Here is a 21,821-nt window from a genome sequence, read left to right as displayed (position 1 = left end):
TGGTCGAGGCGTTGGTTTAGTTTTGTGCATTACCCCATCCATGGTTTCCACAACCAGAGGGGTTGAGCTAACGTTACTTGTCTTGATGGCTTGAGTGATGCGCTCGGTGAGCTTAACAACGGGTATGTTTGAGTGGAATCCAGGTCCATTGTTCATAATAGGGTTGGCATAGCACTCATGTGGCATTCCACTACTCCCTAACCCACCTCCTAGGAGATGCTCGAGCCATTCTAGAGACCAACTTAGGTGGCCCGCTGGCCTCCCCTCGATAGAGATTCTATGGGCATGGCTTAAGGTTAGGATCGAATGAGAAGGTTGAGATGACTCTATCTGCTTCAGAGCGGATTGGGTGAAGGCCATTGGGGCTCATCTATGCTTTTCTCCCCTAGCTCTGTTTGACATGAGGCAGCCTCAAGCCCTTCATGAGCCGGCTTTCGAACCCCGATCGGTCATCACTCATATCAAATGAGGCAACTACGGCTTTGTGACGCAACATGAAGCATTGTGATGCAACAACTACATATGCAATGCTTGAATGTATGGGATGAATGTATGAATGCATGCATGAAAATGGATGAATGAATGATCATGCACCAGAAAACAGAAATGGGTTTTGGTAAAGTTACCTTGATGGCTCGAGTGACGAGTTCGGGGAGCTCTTTATCAGATATGTCCGAATGGAACCCGGATCCATCATTCATGATGGAGTTGGCATAGCCCGCATGGGGCATCCCACTACTCCTTACCTAGCTCTTGGTGCTCGAGCAGTCCAATCGACTCAGGTGACCCATTGGTCTCTCCTCGATGGAGATCCCGTTGGTGGGTCCTTCCAAACCATGCCTGGGAAGGCAGAGGGTTGTTTGCGTGTGGTTGCACCTTGTTTCCCATGCCTAGGTTGCGGTAGTGGTGGGCCCTACCTAGGCCATGTCCCACCTAACCAAGCGATGTTTTGTTGGGCAGGACGCGTTCCACCGCACGCTTCCTCGAATTAAATAGGGGGAAGGGAAAGGGTTTTCCTCCCATTCTTTCTCCTTTCTCCAACTATGGCCTCTTCTCCTTCTTTCTTTTTGCCAAGCCTGTTCATGCACCATGGTGGTTTCTAGGAGCGAGGGTAAAGCGAGGAAGAGGAGAACTTACAGATCCGTTCATGAATCCAAGGCATGATTTTGAACAGGAGGCCTTCCACCATGAACGAGGAGGTGATGGCCGCCTTCACCAAGAAGGGGCTGCTCCCATTGAAGGAGGTGGCACATTAGAGGGCTCCTACACTAAGAGAAGTGGTTCCACAACCCTAGGCCAACAAGGTCGTCTCCTTCCTTGCCTCACATGAGTGCAGGCTTGGGTATCCCATGCACTGGTTCTTGTGTGGGCTCCTCAACGAGTGAGGTCTGGAGCTGCAACACCTCAACCTGACTAGGGTGCTGCACATTGCTAGCTTCATTAGTGTCTATGAGGCCTTCCTCGGGATGGAGCCACATGTGGACCTCTTCTGGCAGATCTTCAGCGGGAGAGCCTTGTTCGAGGGGAAGCCACATAGGATCACGCCAGTTAGGGGTTCGCTTTGTAGAAGAAGCCAAAGCCATTGACCCCTACCCTGCTTACTCCCCCTGTGACTCCAATTAGGGGTGGCACGGTGAGTGGTTCTACATCAGGAACCTAGCAAAGTGCCATTCCTAACATTCATCGGAAGAAGGCCAGAGAGGACGAAAAGCTGGTCGTGGGGTCCTGCCGATCGGCAGAACTAGCTAGAGGTTATTGAGATGGAGCTTCAGAGGCTTGTGCAGCATGGCCTCGATGGGTTGTAGGTCTTCCACACCTTCTTCCATCATTGAGTCGCCCCATTGGCGGAAAGAACATGGCCGATGTGGGAGTACATCAACCCGATGGATCCTGATCGCGCGTCATAGGAGGAGTTGCCAAAGGACTAAGTCTAGAGTCAACTCGATAGGGTGCTACAACTGAGGGATAAAGACTCCCTCGAAGGAATGCCTAGACCTCTTCACATCATGAAGTTGTCCAATCTAGTATGCCCCCTTTTCCCGTGACCTTATCCTCCTTGTTTTGATGTTTTCATTTATTTCAAGTTTGTTTGTTTCAAAGGGACTCTCGGGCTATAAATCTCAGCCACATCTTTTGAGGGGGCTAGAAGGCACAGCGTGGCAAGCTACCCAGAGGAAGGCAGCGCTTGCCAAGAAGAAGAAAACCGAGAAGGCCCAGAGGAGGTTTGAAAAGGAAAAGGAAATCAGCCGGTGGGTCCAGGGGGGTGAGACTCGGAGCGATGTGGAGGCAGAGATCGAGTCGGAGGAGCCCATGGAGATGGGGTGGTGATGCGAGTGCCTCCAAGGATGAAGGAGATAGGAGCTCCATCATGACCTCAGTGGAGCACCATGATCCTACGGCCGCATCCATCGGTGGCGGGTGGGATACGAAGACATGCGGTGATGTTCTTGAGTCTAGGAAGTGTGCCACGAGTGAAGACAATGTCGTCGAACAAGATGCAAAGTGGGTGCGGTCGTCGCACCCTTCGGAGGCATCATTAGCTCAGCGCCCCCTACTCTAAGTGTGGTGGAGCACGTCGGTCAGTCAGGGGAACGTGATCGTTCCCCTATGTCTTTGGGATCAGCGCATGTGCGCGACCCACAATGGGGAGACGCCCTACCAGTTGCTCCAGTGGGTTCACCATGAGCTGGCGATTGTGGCCATTCACGGGCTAATCAGGGACTAGATGGGTTAGCTCCTCCCTTAGTCAATATGAGGGGGCACGGGTTGCGGCCTATGGGCGGTCCTCGTCCGGTCGGCCCGCCATCAGCTGGTTGGGGCTTTAGGGCTCTACCGCTTTCGTCTAGGTAAGCATTCATGCTCCCTCCTATTCTCATAGTAGAGCTTTTTGAGTGTGACTAACCTATGTTTGTTTGACAGTAGCCAGAGGCTGGCAGGACTAGGAGTCTCCCCACCTCCCATGTGACAAGAGTGGAGACCCAGCCTGTAGTAGGTCACGACGAGTGGCAAAGGAAGCAGGCTGGCGATGGCATGACCTTCCTTACTAGGGGTTGCGTCTTCTTGGCCAGTTGCGAGAACGGCAGTAGCAGTGGCGGTGGTGATGGTGGTGATCCCCGTGGTGACGGCGGATGTTGGGTCGGAGGTGACCCTCGTGATCCCTCCCCCAACAGCTACGGAGGAGGAGAGGAGGGAAACTAGGCTCCCTGCCTCGCCCGGTGGTGGAGCGCACGGTTCACCCTCCTAGTTAGAGTTGGAGGGATTGGGAGGAGACGTGGCTAGGACGGTGGTAGAACAGCCATCAGCGAGCCATGGAGTCCAAGTGGTAGAGATCCCCTGCTCTAGCGAGGTAGGCACTGGGATGGAGCCAACAGCCATCCCACCGTCGTGGGAGTTGGTGATGATCTAGCCATCGCATGACACTGTGATGGCTGGATCTTTTAGTGGGTCAGGGTGACCCACGAGCTAGTGTGGCCTTGCCTAGGTGAGCCAAGAAAGGCCTGGTTCATCCTTTGCGACGAGGAGGAAGTGAGGCTCTAGCACTTGCTCGGGGAGAGAGGGCTATCGATGGAGTCCGATCTTGCCCATACCAAGGCGAGGCTCAAGGAGGCCTTGGAGCAGGTTGAGCTCGTCTACCATGCATTGTAGAGGTTTTTTTTGCATTTTTGGTGTTGTCCTTGACTTCTTGTACTTTCAATGGTTGTCTTAGTATGCCTGCTTCTTGTCTCATAGGATCTAGAAATGATGTCGATCTATAAGTCCCGATTTCTTTGGGAGGAGCATGGTCGGATGGAGCAGGAAGCAATGGCATCGTGGCGGATTGATGAGCTTAGGAACCAGTTGGAGTCCACCTACCGTGAGTCCCAAGATTGGGCAGCTGAGGCAATGGGAGCATGGATGGTGGAACTGCATGTGGTCGAGCGGGCGACTACTGTAGAGTGGGATCTTAACGTAGTGAAGGTCTACTTGGCGAAGACTAAGGCGGTGCTTTAGAAGTCCTTAGAGGCTCTGGAGGTGGAGCGGTAGGCTCGATCAGATGTTGAACAAGAAGTGGTCGCGCTCCGAGGGCAGGTGCTCAGGGTAGAGGAGTCGAACGCTCGACTACTTGAGAAAGTGACCCGGCAAGAGGAAGGACTCTCCATCCTCAAAAGTGCCCACCTTGGTATGTATCTATTCTGCCTTCAGTTGATGCCTTGGTTTTCCTTTCCTTTGCTTCTAAACTTGTCGTCTTCTTCTAAAACTAGGTGGAAAAAATTGGCTCTCTAGAGCAAGAGCTGGAGATGGCCAAAGTGGTGGTCGGTTGGGGCATGGAGGTGCTAGTCAAGTCCCTTGAGGAGTGATGTGCTCTCGAGGAAGAGCTCAACTAGATTCATAACATTGCTTAGGTGGTCATCTCTGAGGTGTTTGGGCTAGGATCGAGCACCAGTATGCCCACCGTCTAGCTGGCGGAGGTTCCGAACAAAGTTCGAGTGCTCATCTCTGATGACATGTTCTATGGGATGTTGGGGGTGTTGACCTCGGTGGCAACCCATCACCCCAATCTAGACTTCACGACCATCTACAGAGGATACACCGACGGGTGGAGCATAGATGAAATCCATGCACAAGGAGAGAGCTTGGTGCCATACGCACAGATGGTCATCGAGCAGGTCAGCGCGCATTGGGTGATGGAGGCTCATCATTCGAGAGTGGCTAAAGACATGCGCTGGGAAGAGGTCTTCCTGCCTATGGAAGGAGTGGAGATCGGGTTGGAGTCGAGCGTCGTCCCGCCCTCAATAGAGCCAAATGTCGTCCTGACTGGGAGCGAGCTGCCTTCGTTCTCATCAATCGTGTCGTTAGTCGATGCCACCGGGCGGCCATAATATAGTTTAGAGTAGAAATAGTCAGTAGAGGTAAATGAACGAGTTTGTGGGGATGCCCCCGTGTGAATAGTTTTAAACTTGTGACTATTTTGAGTTCATTTTTGTGATGAAATCACTCGTGAGAGGAAGCTTGTCCCATCCGCCCTTGTTTTTACCCTAGCATAGCTTTGTTTCTTGTCCTTTCTTTTTTGCACCTACCCATTGATCCGTACGCTACAACCTTAAGAACTTGGGCGTGGCCTATGAGGCTCAGCTGCTCGTAACCGTAGGTCGTGGTGGGGTGTGATCGGTCGGGAGGTTAAAACATAAGTTACGTAGGGTAGTCAAAGGAATGGAATGCCCTTTCATTTGGGTGATGCCCTTTCATTTGGGCAAAAAAGTATTACTATATAATAGTAAAAAAGGAGGGTGGTATCGCACCCCCGTGGAGCCCCCAAGCGACCCAGGCTAAGAATGCTCGGGCTAGGGTGCTGTAGGAGCAAACGTTGAATGGAAAGAAAAACGGTAAGACCGAGCTTTAGGGGAAGAAATGATGTAACTATTCGATGTTCCATGTGTTGGTGAGAACGTTGCCATTGTCATCCATTAGCCAATAGATGCCCAGTCGGATCACCTCAGTCATTGTGTAGGGTCCTTCCCATGGTGGAGAGAGTTTATGTTTCTCCTTGGTCGACTGGGTTCTCCAAAGCATGAGATCACCAACCTCGAGGATCCTCCCCCTGATTTTTCTTTCATGGTACTTGCAGAGAGTCTGCTGGTAGTGAGTAGAGTGGATGATGGTCATCTCACAATCCTCCTCAAGTAGGTTGACTGCGTCATACTAAGCCTCCGTGGCTCGGTCTTGATCGAAGGCCTTCACTCATGGGGTACCGTGGTCGAGGTCGGAGGGCAACACTCCTTTAGCCCCATAGGCCAGGAAGAAAGGTGTGAACCCCATGGATCAGTTTGGGGTCGTTCTTAGGCTCCAGAGGATCACTGGGACCTCTACATCCCATCACCCAGCATACTTGTTGAGTCGGTCGAAGATGCGGGGCTTGAGTCCTTGGAGGACCATGTCATTGGCCCGCCCGACCTGACTGTTAGTATGGGGATGTCCAACTGAGGCCTAGTCAATCCTTATGTCATATCCATCATAGAAGTCCAGGAACTTCTTCCCGATGAAGTTTATTCTGTGATCGGTGATGATACAATTAGGAACACCAAACCGATAGATGATGTCGAGGAAGAACTTGACCACCTCTTTCTGAGTGGATATTAGTGATGGGCTTCGCCTCTATCCACTTGGTGAATTTATCCACCGCTACGAGTAGGTGAGTGAAGCCACCTAGGGCCTTTTTGAGGGGTCTGACCATGTCAAGGCCTCAGACCATGAATGGCTAGGTGATGGGGATGGTTTGAAGCTCCTGCGCTGGCAAATGAGTTTGCCGAGCGTAGAACTAGCATCCCTCACACCTACATCCTCTGCATCTCGTAGTGCGATGGGCTAGTAAAAACCTTGGTGGAAGGCTTTCTCGACTAGCGACCTCGGGGCCACGTGATGTCCGTAGATTCTAGCATGGACTTCAAGGAGGAGTTGTTTCCCCTGGTCGGCCGGGATGCACTTCATGAGTACTCCCGATGGACTTTGCTTGTAAAGTTCATCACCGAGGGCGATGAATGTCTTGACGCATCGAGCAATTCATCGTGCTTCAGTCCTTTCTAGTGGGAGAACCTCCATGAGGAGGTAGGCGAGCAGTGGTGCTCTCTAGTTGACCAAATCGAGTGTCACCATGGTGATGTCAGCGGGCGACATCATTATGGAGGCACCAAGGTCGGAGCCCCCGAGCACTTGGTCGGGGTTAGGGCACGTCGGTAGGTCAGAGCCCCTAAGTGTCCAATTGATGTTAGAGTGTGTCTAGATTGGATCCTCTAGAACATAGGTAGACGGCTCATGGATATCATTGATGAAGAACCCATCTGGTAGCCAATTTTGCGAGGAAATCAGCGGCATCGTTGTCCTTTTGGGGGACATGATGCAGTTCAATCCCTCGGAATTTGTCCTTGAGCTTGCTCACCTCCTAGCAATTTGCTACCATGAGAGGGCTGTTATAGGAGGACTCCTTCATGACTTCATCGATGACCAATTCCGAGTCACCGTGGACATACAGTCGCATGGTGCCGAGCTCAACGGTGATGCACGGTCCATTGATGAGGGCCTCATACTCCATGGCGTTGCTTGAGGCTAAAAAATAGAGATGGATCACATAGCAGAGCCTGCTCCCATCCAAGGAGATCAGAACCACTCCAGCCCCTGAGCTAGGTGCCATGACCGACCCATCAAAGTACATCGTCCAATACTTGTGGGTGACATCTAGGGTCAAGAGCTAGACCTTCGTCCATTCGATGATAAAGTCAGCAAGAGCCTGAGACTTAATAGCAGTGTAGGGGATATACCTGATGTCGTGGCCCATGAGCTTGAGAGCCCACTTGGAGATTTGTCCTGCCGCATCGTGGTTGCGGACGATGTCTCCTAGCGGGTATGAAGTGACGACCATGACTTCATGGTTAGTGAAGTAGTGTAGGAGCTTTCGGGTCACCATTAGCACGGCGTATAAAAGCTTCTGCACCTAGGGGTATCGAACCTTGGTGTCGATGAGTACCTCATCGATGAAGTACACTAGTCATTGGACCTTAAGGGGGTGTCCAGGCTCCTCCCTTTCGACGACTAGGGCGGCGCTTACAACGTGGTTGTTTGCCGTGATGTAGAGGAGGAGGGCCTCTCCCTGTTCGAGAGCGATGAGAATTAGGGCCGATGTCAGCGATGCTTTGAGGCTTTCCAAAGCCTATTGTGCCTCCTCAGTCCAGATGAATGCGTCTGTCTTCTTGAGAAGCTTATAGAGAGGCCTCCCCCGCTTGCCCAGTCGGTAGATGAATTGGCTCAGGGCGGGCTAAATAGCCAGTGAGCCTCTATATGCCTTTGATGTTGCATATAGGGCCCATGTTGGAGATGCCATGATTTTTTTGGGGTTGGCTTCGATGCCACATTCGGACACAATGTATCTGAGTAGCTTTCCCTTTGGAACCCGAAAAACACATTTTTCGGGATTCAATTTGACGTTGAACCTTTGGAGGTTTGTGAATGTTGTGGCTAAGTTTGCGATCAGGTCGCTAGCTTGAGCCATTTTCACCACTATGTCATCTACATAGATAGCAATTGTTGGCTTTGGCCGCTTGACTTGGTTAGGCTGGTCGGTCAGGTTGATTTGGTCGGCAAAGCATCGCTGCATGCACCATTGATAGGTGGCGCCAGCATTCTTTAGATCGAAAGGCATGGTTACATAGCAATATGGACCATACAAGGAGATGAATGAAGTCACAACCTGGTCTCACTCTTTCATCATGATCTGGTGGTAGCCAGAGTAGGCATTCAAAAAGAAGAGGATTTCACATCCTGAGGTGGAGTCGACTATCTGGTCTATGCGTGGCAAAGGAAAATGATCCTTTACACATGCCTTATTAAGGCCAGTATAATCAACACACATTCTCTATTTCCCAGTCTTCTTTTTAACAAGAATAGGATTGGCTATCTAGTTAGAGTGGTATACCTCTTTGATGAATCCGACCGCTAGGAGTTTGGCGATCTCCTCACCTATGGCCCTGTGCCTCTCATCATCGAAGCGGTGTAGGCATTGCTTGGTGGGCTTTGAGCCCAAGATGAGGCATAGTGCATGCTCGGTGACCTCCTGTGGTATGCCTGGCATGTTAGAAGGTTTCCACACAAAGACATCACGATTGGCGCATAGGAAGTCGGCAAGCTCGCTCTCCTATTTGGCCAGGAGCTTAGTCTCGATCTACACTATCTTGGCTAGGTCGGCGGGGTCGATCCCTACCACCTTGGTTTCCTCCATCGGGTGGAAGGCACTCAAGGAGGTCGGCTCGTTGTAGTTGGGACTACTGGAGTCGATGAATTCCTGAGCTCCGGGAGCTCGGTGGAGTTGATGATGGCTGTGGCGAGCTCATAATGCTCTCGGTCTCACATGTAGGCATGCAAAAAGGTGCTACCCCACCGTTCGGTCCCAACATCTTCAAGTTAAGGTAGGTGTAGTTGGGGATCGCCATGAACTTGGCGTAGCATGGCAGCCCCAAGATGGCATGGTAGGACCCTAGAAAGTCCACCACCTCGAAGGTGAGGACCTTCGAGTAGAAGTTGGCTTGGTCGCCAAACATGATGGGTAGGTTGATCTGCCCAAGCAGGTATGCCTGAGCCCCTGAGATCATGCCATGGAAGGGAGAGCTCATTGGGCAGAGCTCCAACTAGGGGATGTGCATGGTGTTGAGGGTGTTGACGTAGAGAATGTTGAGGCCGCTGCCTCCGTCCATCAGTACCTTAGTGAGGCGCTTCTTGCGAATGATGGGGTCAATGATGAGCGGGTAGTGACCCGATCAGGCGATGTGGGAAGGATGCTCTCTCTGATCGAAAGTGATCAAGGAGTTTGACCAACTAAGGAAAGAGGGGACAACTGTCTCGGCGGCACATGCCTCTCTGTAGCGTACCTTTTGCTAGCGCTTAGAGTGGATGGCGTCAGACCCCCCAAAGATCATGAGGCATTCCTCAAGGTTGGGGAAGCCATCATCATCCTTGCCCACTGCGCCTCCTTTCTTGGCCGCTTCCTCCTTGCCCTTTCCTTCCCTCGACTTGCCGACCTCTCACAGAATGCGCTTGAGGAGCTCGCAATCCTTGTAGAGGTGCTTGATGGGGTAGGCATGGTTAGTGCATGGACTCTCCATGAGCTTGTCAAAGTGGTTGGGCCAGCCCTGCTAGGGCTACTTGCCTACATGATCGGTTGCAGTGACCAAGGCTAGGTTGGTCGGTCGGTGCCGATCCTTCTTGCTCTTCTTTCCCTTTTGTGTAGAGGGGCCCTTGCCCTGGTCCTCATGCTTAACCTTGCCCCTATCCTGGCCACCGCTGAAGACCACCCCAACTGCCTCCTCGCTAGAGGCATGGTTCATGGCAATGTTGAGCAGGTCGTGGGTGGTATAGGGCTTCAGATAGCCGAGCTTATGGGTCAAGGACTCATAGGTTGTCCTAGAGGGGAACACGCTGATGATGTCTGCATCAACGACATCAGGAAGGGAGTTGCACTGCTTTGAGAACCTACGTATGTAATCCCATAGAGACTCATTGGGCTTCTGCTGGTAGCTCTTGAGGTCGTAGGAATTCCTAGGATGGACATATGTCCCCTAGAAATTTCCAACGAAGACCCTCTTGAGATCTGCCCAGTTGTGGATGCTGTCGGGTGGGAGGAATTCAAGCCATGCTCAAACATGCTCCCCCACTCAGATGGGGAGATACTGGATGATGAAGTGGTCATCATCCACTCTTCTGGCTCGATAGGCGAGCCAGAAGTCTTCAAGCCATATATCGGGGTTGGTCTCCCCGGTGTATCTGGCGATGTTGGTGGGTGGTCCGAAGCGCTATGGGAACGGCGCTCTCTGGATGCGATGACCAAAGGCCCATGGCCTTGGGCCATCCAGGCTGGGGCTCCATGCTTGGGGTGGGTGTCCCCACACTCCTCGATGGTTAGGCTAAGATCTACACCGCTTGCTCTCACTGCCACTCGATAGACGTCATCATCGTGTCGGGCATGGTGCTAATTGTTGATGATGATGTGAGCATCATGGTTTGGCCTGAGATGTTCATGCATAGGTGATCGGTGTGGAGCGAGCGTCGGGTTAGGCTGTGGTGTAGCCACGGCATCCTACCCCACTCCTAGCAACTGTAGTGGCAAGTGGACAGAGCGATTCGACTGGTGTGGCCCTTGTCCCTCGGTGGGGCAAGAGGCCGTGCACTGATGTTGTGACGCGAAGCTCTCTGCCTATTGAACAATAGCAGTATCCACCAGCGCCCAGAGGTTCTAGTGGATTTCTTGCTCCTAGGGGTTGGTCGGCTCAGCGAGGCCATGCAGAAGCCATGCCACAGCAATGATGTTTTGGCCAGCTCGAGCGAACTGAGGGGGTCATTCCCTCCGTACAGGATGTTATGCTAGACCTGATGAATGTGACCCTGGGTGCCGCTCGCTAGGTTACGTGCACGTGGCATAGCATGCTAAACTAAGCGCGCCAGCACAGGCGGTGGCTGGCTCTGTCGCCTTTATCATAACTCCTCGCCATGCTTCTGTGCATGTGCGAGGGCCTCTGCACAAGGGTCTAGAGGGGTGTGAATCTGTAGAGACTCTGCTACCACCAGTGGCTATCCCGGAGTGTGCGCCATAGCGCACTCTTAGGATAGAGGGTGGCTAGGTGCTGCGACGTCACCAATGATGGAGCCATCATTGTCGACCTCATCATCCATGAGGTCATGAAATGAGGCGAGAGCATAGCCCGCCATTCCCATGAATTTAGATGTGAGAGGGGGCAGCGACAACATCCTTTGGAGCCCCCAAGTGTACGCATCCATAGGGGACACACAGCCATAGGGGAACTAGTCACACAGCGGTCATGGTGGGGACAATAGGGTCCCTCAGAAGAGTCAGCGAAAGGTATTAAACAACAAGTAAAGAACAACATGTACGTTACTCACCATGGAGTTTGAGCCCAGTATGGGTTCAAGATGAAGCGCGGGTGTCTCAACATTGGGGTCATCGAGTGGCCTAGGGCCGGCGGAGGGCGCTCCTCCTCTAGTGGGTGCCAAGACAAGTGCCTCCTTGTGGAGGCAGAGTACACCAAGCTGATCAGTGATGAATTCTAGACTCCCAAAGAGGAAAGTCTAGAGCGGCTGAAAGACAGGAGAGACCCACATCCCAATAGGTGGGAGCATGGGAAACTCCAGCGAGCTAAGGCAAATCGTATCACTCGAGTCCTCCATGATGAAGATGGTGGAAAGGTGGGCCATCCGATGACTAAAAGCGTGAACGCATGGTGTCTTCCCCACAGACAGCGCCAACTGTTGGTGCAAAAAGTGACCAACAAGTAAATATTTGTAGTTTTTCCTATGTTGTGATCAGATGTGGCCTATCACGCAATACACAGGATTTATACTGGTTCAGGCAACATGCCCTACATCCAGTTTTAGTCGGTTGGTGACTTTATTCCTGAGCCCAGGTGCTCGAAGTTTGATGTGGGGGTTACAAACGAGTAGGAATGAGAAGGAGGTGTTAAAGGCCCGGTCGGACTCTGAACCGAAGGGTCCAGAGTGATGGGAGCTCTAACGTGCGCTAAGTATTGGAGTGTGTACTCTATGTAGCTTTTGAGTTCTAGGGCTGTGGAGCTGTTCAAATGCTCAGATTGTCTAGAGCTAGCCAGAGAGAGAGAGAGAGTCTGAACGACTGTCCCTATTGGGAGAGAGCGCATCCCCTTTTATAGGTGAAGGGGATAGCCTTACAAGTTAGAGAGAAAGAGAGAGAGTATGTATGTGTGCTACCTAGTCTTATTGCTCACGCCATCGGGTATGAGATGATTGTCGGTGCCACAATATTGTTCATGCCCAGACGCATCTGGTAGGTTTTATCGTGTTCGCCTGGTATGGTAAATGTCGGTGCCTACAATACTGTAAGGCAAATGTCGGCGCCCATAACACTATTTGGGTTCTGACATGCCTGGAAGGTTGCATAGTACCCGTTTGGCATGGCCTGGTGGCATTGCCCTACAAGTGTGCAGGGTACGGTCCTCAGTATTGTGGTTAACTTGAGCGCCATACCTTATCTACTCTGCCTAATCTCTGGGTCCCTACTAAGCAGGAGTCCTTGGTCGGTCGTTCCCAGTCAGCTCCGATCGTGTCGGTCAAGGAAGAATCTTGAGTAGAGGTACGGTGTATCCCTGGTCAGAAAAGGAGGTCGGAGTCAGACTATGTCCCCTCCTTAGCAGGCCTTCCAGTTAGAGACTAGATTGTTCTTGTGGTCGGTCGTTAGGTAACTAGGCCAGCCTAGCAAGCGTGCATTATTGCTACGCCGTCCTGTTGGATCGAGTTTTTGTATGGAAGCGGGTCCATTGGGGACCCCGGGTTTATGAACCCGATAAGAGCCCCAAGCCCTTTTGGGACTTCTGTGAAGTCATGAAGGGGCTATTTATACTCATTTTATGAGAGCACCTAGTGGGTGTAAGATTGTGGGTCGCTGTTGAACAAGACGGAGTGCCAACCCAAGCATCGGGTGTGGCTAAGCACCAACCCAAGTGTCAGGGCATGGTAGAGCATGGCCAAGGGGTCAGGCGAGGCGGAGTCACCAACCCAAGCATCGGGCTCGGCCAAGGGGTCAGACGAGATAGAGTCACCAACCCAACTATTAGGCACGGCCGAGGGGTCAGACGAGGCAGAGTTGCCAACCCAAGCATCGGGCACGGCCGAGGGGTCGGACGAGGTAGAGTCGCCAACCCAAGCATTGGGCATGGCTGAGGTGTCAGGAGAGACGGATTCGCCAACCCAAGTGCTGGGTGCGGCCAAGGGGTCGGACGAGGTGGAGTCGCCAACCCAAGCATTAGGCGTAGCCAATGGGTCAGACGAGGTAGAGTCGCCAATCCAAGCATCGGGCGTGGCCGAGGGGTCGGGTGAGACGGAGTCACCAACCCAAGTGTTGGGCGCGGCTGAGGGGTCGAACGAGGCGGAGTCACCAACTGAAGCATTGGGTGCGACCGAGGGGTCGAGCGAGATGGAGTGGCCAACCCAAGTGTTGGGCATGGCCAAGGGGTCGGGTGAGATGAAGTCACCAACCCAACTATCGGGCACCAATCCAAGCGTCGGGCGAACCTGAGGTGTTGGGCGAGACAGAGTTGCCAACCCAAGTGTCGAGCATGGCTGAGGGGCCGATTTAGTTTCGTGCATTACCCTATCCATAGTTTCTGTAATTGGAGGGGTTGAGCTAACGTTAATTGCCTCGATGGCTCTAATGACATGCTCAGTGAGCTTAACAACGGGTACATTCGAGTGGAATTTGGGTCCATCATTCATAACGGGGTTGGCATAGCCCTTATGTGGCATTCCACTACTCTTTAACCCGCCTCCTAGGAGATGCCAAAGCCATTCTGGAGACTGACTTAGGTGTCCCGCTAGCCTCCCCTCGATGGAGATTCTATGGGCATGGCTCGAGGTTAGGATCGAACGAGAAGGTCGAGATGACCCTGTCTGCTTTACAGCGGATCGAACAAGGGCTGCTAGGGCTCATCTATGCTTTTCTTCCCTAGCTCTATTTGACGCAACGTGGCCTTGAGCCCTTCGTGGGCCAGCCTTCAAACCCCAGTCGGTCATCGCTCATATCGAATGAGGCGACTACCGCTTCGTGATGCAACACAAAGCGTTGTGATGCAACAATTGCATATGCAATGCTTGAATGTATGGGATGAATGTATGAATGAATGTATGAATGCATGCATGAAAATGGATAAATGAATGATCATGCACCAAAAAACAGAAAGGGGTTTTGGTAAAGTTACCTCGATGGCTCAAGTGACTAGTTCGGGGAGCTCTTTATCGGATATGTCTAAATAGAACCTAGGTCCATCATTCATGATGGAGTTGGCATAGCCCACATGGGGCATCCCACCGCTCCTTACCTGTCTCTCGACAGCCGCCTGAGCCATCCGATCAACTCGGGTGACCCATTGGTCTCTCCTCGAGCGGAGGTCCGGCGTATCCTCGGTCAGAAAAGGAGGTCAGAGTCAGACTGTGTTCCCTCCTTGGCTAGGCCTTTCGGTCAAAGACCGAATCGTTCTCCTAGCCGATTGTTAAGTAACTGGGCCAGCCCAGGAAGCGTGCATTGTTGCTACGCCGTCCTGCTGGGCCGAGTTTTATAGGGAAGTGGGTCCATTGGAGACCCCAGGTTTATGAACCCAACACTAACCTTCAAGGATCCAAGCAAGTTAGGTACCTAAAAGAAATTGATCTTCTTTTATAGGTCAATTACAAAGCCAGAGGAAGGCATTGGATTCTTGATAGTGGATGCACTCAACACATGACTGATGATACAAGAATGTTCAACTCAATCAACACCAATGGCAATGATGGTTATGATAGTATCACATTTGGTGATAGTGGCAAAGGCAAGGTCAAAGGGCTTGGTAAGATTGCAATATCAAATGACATGAGCATTCCCAATGTGTTGCTAGTTGAGAGCTTAAACTTCAATTTGCTATCTATGGCTCAATTGTGTGATCTTGGATTCAAATGCATATTTGGGGTAGATGATGTAGAGATCATAAGTGTAGATGGCTCTAACTTGATATTCAAAGGATTTAGATATGAGAATCTATACTTGGTTGATTTCAATGCTAGTAAAGCTCAATTGTCAACATGCTTGTTCACTAAGTCTAGTATGAGTTGGTTATGGCATAGAAGGGTTGGTGATGTTGAAATGAAACAATTGAATATATTGGTTAAGCATGACTTGGTTAGAGGCTTGAAAGATATTGTGTTTGAGAAGGATAAACGTTGTAGCTCTTGTCAAGCCGACAAACAAGTTGGAAACACCCATCCTAAGAAGAGCATAATGAGCACTAGCAAGGCATTTGAGTTATTGCACATGGACTTGTTCGGGCCAACACAATACACTAGCATCGGTGAAAACAAATATGGCTTTGTGATAGTGGATGACTATACAAGATACACTTGGGTATTCTTTCTAGTGGACAAGAGTGATGTGTTTGCAACTTTCAAATCATTTATCAAGGGTATTCACAATGAGTTTGAAACAATCATCAAGAGAGTTAGAAGTGACAATGGTAGTAAGTTTAAGAACACAAGAATTGATGAGTTATGTGATGATTTTAGAATTAGACATCAATTCTCATCCAAGTACACTCCACAATCAAATGGCCTTGTTGAGAGGAAAAATAGAAAACTTACTGACATGGCAAGGTCTATGCTTAATTAGTGAGTACAATGTGAGTCAATCCTTTTGGGCCAAAGCTATCAACACGGCTTGCTATTGTAGCAATCGCTTGTATTGTCACCCATTGAAAGAGAAGACACCATATGGAGAATGGTAGAAAGCCCAACATTGCATATTTTTGGGTCTTTTGTTGCAAATGCTATATCTTGAAGAAATGCACTAGATTGGGCAAGTTGGAGAAGTGTGATGAAGGTTTCTTACTTGGATACTCAACCACTAGCAAAAGCATATAGAGTTTGGAATTTGGCAAGTGGTACTCTTGAGAAATTCATGATGTTGAATTTGATGAAACCAAGGGTTCCCAAGATGAGAATGAGAACTTAGAAGATGTAAGAGGCATTTAACTTTCAAATACCATGAAGAACATGGATATTGGTGAATTGAGGCCTAGTGTAACACCTCGGGTGTTTAAATATTAAAATCTGACATGTCATCATATGCATTGCAAAGCATTTGCCATTTGGTGAAAACTTTGAGATGCATACACTAATACAAGTTTATATTTATGTGGTATGTGTTGCAATGTATTGTTTGACTCAAGTTCAATGTTTGTTTGGATTTTGAATTTTTCGAGAAAACCCCGCTTTTCAACATTTAAATCCTACCCTGAAAATCCATTTCAAAATCTAAGCATATTTTGGGGTTGGGCCCAAAAGCAAAAGTGTAGAGCTTGGCAAGTTATACAAAGTTTATTTTTGGAGTTTTTCAAGTTGTTTAGAAAAATTTTGAGTAATTCAAAAAGGCGTAATTCGTTAAATTTCCCTATTTGAATTCAAAAGTTCATTTCAAAATCTAGACCGAATTAGGAAATGGTTATAAAAGCAAAGTTGTAGAACTTTTGATTTTGAACAACTTTTATTTTTGGAGATTTTTGAGTTGTTATGAAAATTTGGGAGTAATTTGTGAATTTTGGCAAATGGCAAACTTGTAATTTTGATGAACAGTGTTCACTGCTTGCGCTACACCGCCGACGAGCTTCGGCTTGCTTCCAGTCGCGCGCATGGCCGTCTGGGCGTCGCGTTGGCGCGCTGAAGGCTTCGTCGTGGCTTCCTTGAGCTTCCTGGCCATCCTTTTAAGCCTGAGCCGCCATTGTCGTTGCCCTTCTCCCTTGCTCTGTTTTCCCGTCGCCGCTGCTCCACTCCGGCGAGCCCGTGCCGTCGTTGTCGTGCTCCACCGTCGCTGATAAGCTAGTCCCAGCTCCGCTTTAGACTTACGCGCTCAGCAAACCCATCAATTCAGCTTAATTTCGCTGGGAACCACCGCTCATCGTGTTTCTTCTCCACGGCCGGCAGCCCCGCCGTCGAGCCCGCGTCGCCGTGGCCAGCGCGCTATGGTGAGTCCCTGCCCTTGCCGAGTCTTGCTTCGGCTTCGTTGCAATAATGTAGTGCTTTGTGACCCATTGGTTTCTCATTTTGACCACCACAGCTACCGGAGCATTGCCGTCGTTGAAGATCGCTCCGCCATGAACCCAGTCAACGTCGACCCGTGTCATCGTAGCTCATACGGTCCCATTCTTTGCTCCAATGTGTTCGTGGTGAGCTACTGGACCTTCCCATGCCCTCTGTTTCCCCGTTTTCGGCTTCGTTTCACCGGCGTAGCACTACCGTGTCACCGCGTCTGCCATGGCCGACGACGAGCTAGTGTAGGGCCGTAATCCGTGCTGATAGGGACGTCAATCGATGCGCCTAGATTTGGTGATCATTTTGGTACGTTGGCCGTCGCCGTTGATCTCACCGTCGGCGAGAAATCGCTAGTCAGAGCCGTCGCTGCCGTAGTCAACGTCGGAGGTTGAAGATGACATGTGGCACCCGTTGTCAGTGACTCAGCGTTCAAATGGATTTTTTTCTATTTTCAGATTTGATTGAATAGTATCTGTTTTTGTTATTTTTATATAGATTTATTTAAAGCTCCAAAAATTATGAAAATTTTTGTGTGACTTCTCTGTGATGTATAGTATTTAAGAAAAATATGAAATAATGTTTTTTTGTAATTTTTAAATGTGGTAAAAATTGCTCAATTAATTCATAAATGGATTTCCATGATTTTTCTAGGCTTATTTATTTATCAAAAAATTATGAAATTTATTTTTCCACTTAGTTAACATGTAATGAACATGTACTAAAATTTTGAGCTCAATTAGAATAAGTTGATTTATTTCATAATTTTGAATTAAATAATTAATTCATAAAAGTAAATAGTAACCTTTAATGATTTAGGTTTTTGTTTGGACTTTTGGATTGAGTGATGACCTTGGGTCCTTAGTTGATGATGATCCTTGGCAATTGATGTATGTGTTATGAAAAAGGATTTAGTTGGTTGACTTGCAACTGTACCGCGAAGGAAAGTTGTATTCAAATTGTTAATTTTGCATCCATCATCGAGCATCATGTTTCATATTCCACATCATGTTGAACATGGCATTGTTACTATGTGTAGTGAACGAAGGTGAACACGTGGTAGTTAATCAAGTCGTGGAAGAAGTTAATCCGTCTGTTGAGGTCGGATCGAATCCTTGTGTAACGTCGCAGGAACCGGACTTTTCCGTCAATGAAGGCAAGCCCCGGATGCATACAACCCTACCTTATGTTTTACAAATTAATTTCGCTTTTGCTTTCCATTACTGCATTAAGTGGTTAGGAGTTAAGTAAGAGCCTAATTGGTGCATTACCACCCTTGTTATTCCATATTTACCATATTACCAGTCTAAAACCCGTATATGCCTAGTTTTGCTTAGCTATGCGTAGAACGATGAAAGTCGGGTGACTACCTGCCACCTGCAAGTTTTAAATGGAACATTGGTCAATATTGTTAGCATGTGATATGGGAATGTGGAGTAATAAATCTAGACCGGGCGGACTCGGTGAGTGTGAGCCACAAGACATGGAGGTCTTGTGAGCGGGGTCTTTCCGCCTGTGTCAATTAAGGCACGTCCGTTGTTGAATTGTATGAGGTGAGAATTTGTAGTACTAACCACATACTTCGGTAAGCCTGAACTTGGCAATTCTATTACGATAATGGCTACTCGCGCACTGGGAGTGGAGAGATGGCGGGAATAGCGTGTACCCACGTGGCCATGGGCTAGAATGGTAGAGTACTGTATTCTCGGGTGGCGCAGACCCATTCTTGTTTTAGAGGATCCAAGGGTAGGTTGGTATATGTAGGTCGGGGACCTGCATATGTCGTGTGGCCTAGAATCCCCAGCTGGGCTTAATCGGTTCGAATCGTCGTTGCTCCTCGGTTATGGAGACTCAACTCACTGTTCATCATCGTAGAATTAATAACCGGAACTTGAATAAGGCTTGTAAAGGTGTTGGGTATGAAGTTTCATGATCTCAGTGCGGATCGTGTCAGCTTTGTATATAATTCTTGAGAAGTTTTCTATATAAAGAATGTTGTTAAAAGAGCTTTTACGTAAAAGAACTTTGATCATTGTTAAAGCTATACCTTGAATCCCTGAGCCTGTATTACTGAGTTTATCAGTTAATATTTCGGTTAAGTCTTGTTGAGTACTTTTGTACTCAGGGTTCGTTGACCCCTTGTTGCAGGTGAGCCTCATGAGCAGATCTGTTTTGGATCGTGCTGCATGACTATCGTTCGTTCTGACGATGAGAAGTAAATGTGTGATCCTTGGGCAGGATATTTATTTTGTGTGATATGTCTATATTAATTATGCCACTCCACTACTACTATGGTTTGTAATAATTATCGAACTTAGTTTGTAAGGTTTGAAACAACTGGTTTGTAAACTATGTTATCGTAAGACTTCCGCTGTTTTTACTCTGGTTTTGATATTTGAATAAATGTTGTAATACTACAATGACTCTGTAACGTGATCCTGCTTGGAAATCGTGGATGATTCGGGGTTCCCCGAGGACACCCGACAGTCTTTTTAAGTTATTGGAAACATATGCATAAATGTCAAAGGTCGTCGGACAGTGATAGGTGCATGTGGGCCCTATAACTTAGGAGGTTCTACCACAGAATGGTATCAGAGCGATCGTTACAAGGTTTTTGTTGTATTGTTTTACAAAAACTTCAAAATGATTTGGATGACTAAATTTAACTTGTTAATTTGGTCCAAATTGCTTCTGACTTATCTTATTTCTTTCTCACCATTCCCTATTGGATTAAAAAGGTTTTGTGTGGTGGAGTAGTAATCGTACTATGCCCTATATAAAAACAAATGTTGTTTATGTGTATTATAAACTTTGCTGTTTTTGTTCATAAGAACGATTCATGCATCAGGAATAATTCACTCGTTACTTCCTTCACCTCTTAGTCTGGAATTAAGTAGTGAGTCTGGTTGAAGGAATGTAATCCATCTTAGCTACTTTTTGGATTTTGATCAAATGGTCTTACTTGGATTAAATTGGCTTCCTACAGTATGGCTCGTGCCAAGATGACGCCCCGTAAGTCCACCGGACCCAAAGGAGTTCCTCGTCACCAACTTGCCCCTAGAAATGATGGTGCTAGCAGTAGCAGCTCTAGGCCTGATCCCCAGGCAGAGATACTGAGGGTTTCTATGGAGTTAGCACAATCTACGAGAGATAGGGCTTTGGATGTTATACAAATAGGAGAATTACAGGGTCAATTGAGGCAGCTCACCACCGCGCATAGGAACTGCGAAAGCATGTTAGTTCGTACGGTGGAAGGAAGAAATGAAGCTTGGCACAGGGAAAATGTAGCTAGAGCTAGAACTCATGAGCTAGAATTCTATGTAGAAGATTTAGAAGAACATAATATGTATCTACATGAGGAGGTTCATAGGCTTAGCAATCTACTAAATCCGAATCATGAGCCTCAAGCTGATGCCATGGACCCCGGTGTCATCCTTGCCGATGATGACGAATCGGGAGAGGAAGAAGAAGATCCTGAAGAATTAGTAATGATCGATGAAAGTGATGATGAAGGCGGTAATAATTCCGGAATGGATACCGAGCCTGAAGTTTGAAGAAATTGAGGAAAAGAGTAGAGTTGTATAATAGTAGCTTTAGTTTAAGTTATGTAGTTCTATTTTCGTACTCGTGGGTTTGTTTGTACATTAGTAAACTCTATGTAATGTGTCTAGAGTAAGCTTTGGTACAATTCAATAAAGACAGGTGAATAAAGTTTGGTTTGTTATGAGCAGATGCGTTGTACACGGGGTTCGTTTATTTTGGGAACTTCACAAGATGAGGACGGTATTCTAGATCCGCACCAGTTCCAACCAATTTAGCTGATGCTATAAATGCACTTATCAATGTGACAGCTGAAAATTCTCGTTTGCTTCATGAGATGGCTCAGAGTAATCAGAATCAGATGTACGAAAACCGTGGACGCCACCATAACCGCCAGGAGGCTACATATGTTGATTTTACAGACACAAGACCTCCGGTGTTCACCAAGGCAGATGAACCATTGGAGGCTGATGACTGGCTTCGAACCATGGAGCAGAAATTTGACCTTATCCCATGCACGAAGTATCAGAAACCTACGTTTGCCGCCCAACAACTTAGAGGAGCAGCAAGTGCTTGGTGGGCAAACTTAGTGGCTATGCAACCTGTTGGCATTCCAATAACTTGGGCTGAGTTCCGTACTGCCTTCAGAGCCCATTATATCCCTGAAGGAGTGATGGCTATGAAGCTAGATGAATTCCTTGCTTTGAAACAAGGAGATCAAAGCGTGATGCAGTATGTGGGAAGATTTAATCATCTGTCCCAATATGCATCCGAACATGTCAATACCGATGCCAAGAAGAAGAGGTGGTTTATGAGAGGCCTGAATACCAAGTTGCAGACTATGATGACCACTTGCACCAATGTCACTTACCATGAGGCAGTAAATATTGCAATTGCTTCAGAATCAAAGTATCGGTAGCATAAGGAGCTCAAAAAGAAAAAGAGTGTGCCATCTGGATCTTTTGGGGGAAATCCGAAGAGGCAGAGGGTGATTTATCATCCAGTACAGCATAATCGTCCTCCTTATCGTCCGCCGTAGTTCCAAGCCGGGCAACAGTCAAATGTCCGTCCTACTATAACCTATCTGAGTTCACAATCAACCAATGCTCCTGGTGGCAATGCTCCAACATCCTAGGGTCACAACTATCCGTGCTACAATTGTGGAAGGA

The sequence above is a fragment of the Miscanthus floridulus genome, chromosome 9, assembly GCF_019320115.1.
Source record: "Miscanthus floridulus cultivar M001 chromosome 9, ASM1932011v1, whole genome shotgun sequence".
In the NCBI taxonomy this organism is placed as follows: Eukaryota; Viridiplantae; Streptophyta; class Magnoliopsida; order Poales; family Poaceae; genus Miscanthus; species Miscanthus floridulus.
Note: the sequence above shows the minus strand (reverse complement) of the source record.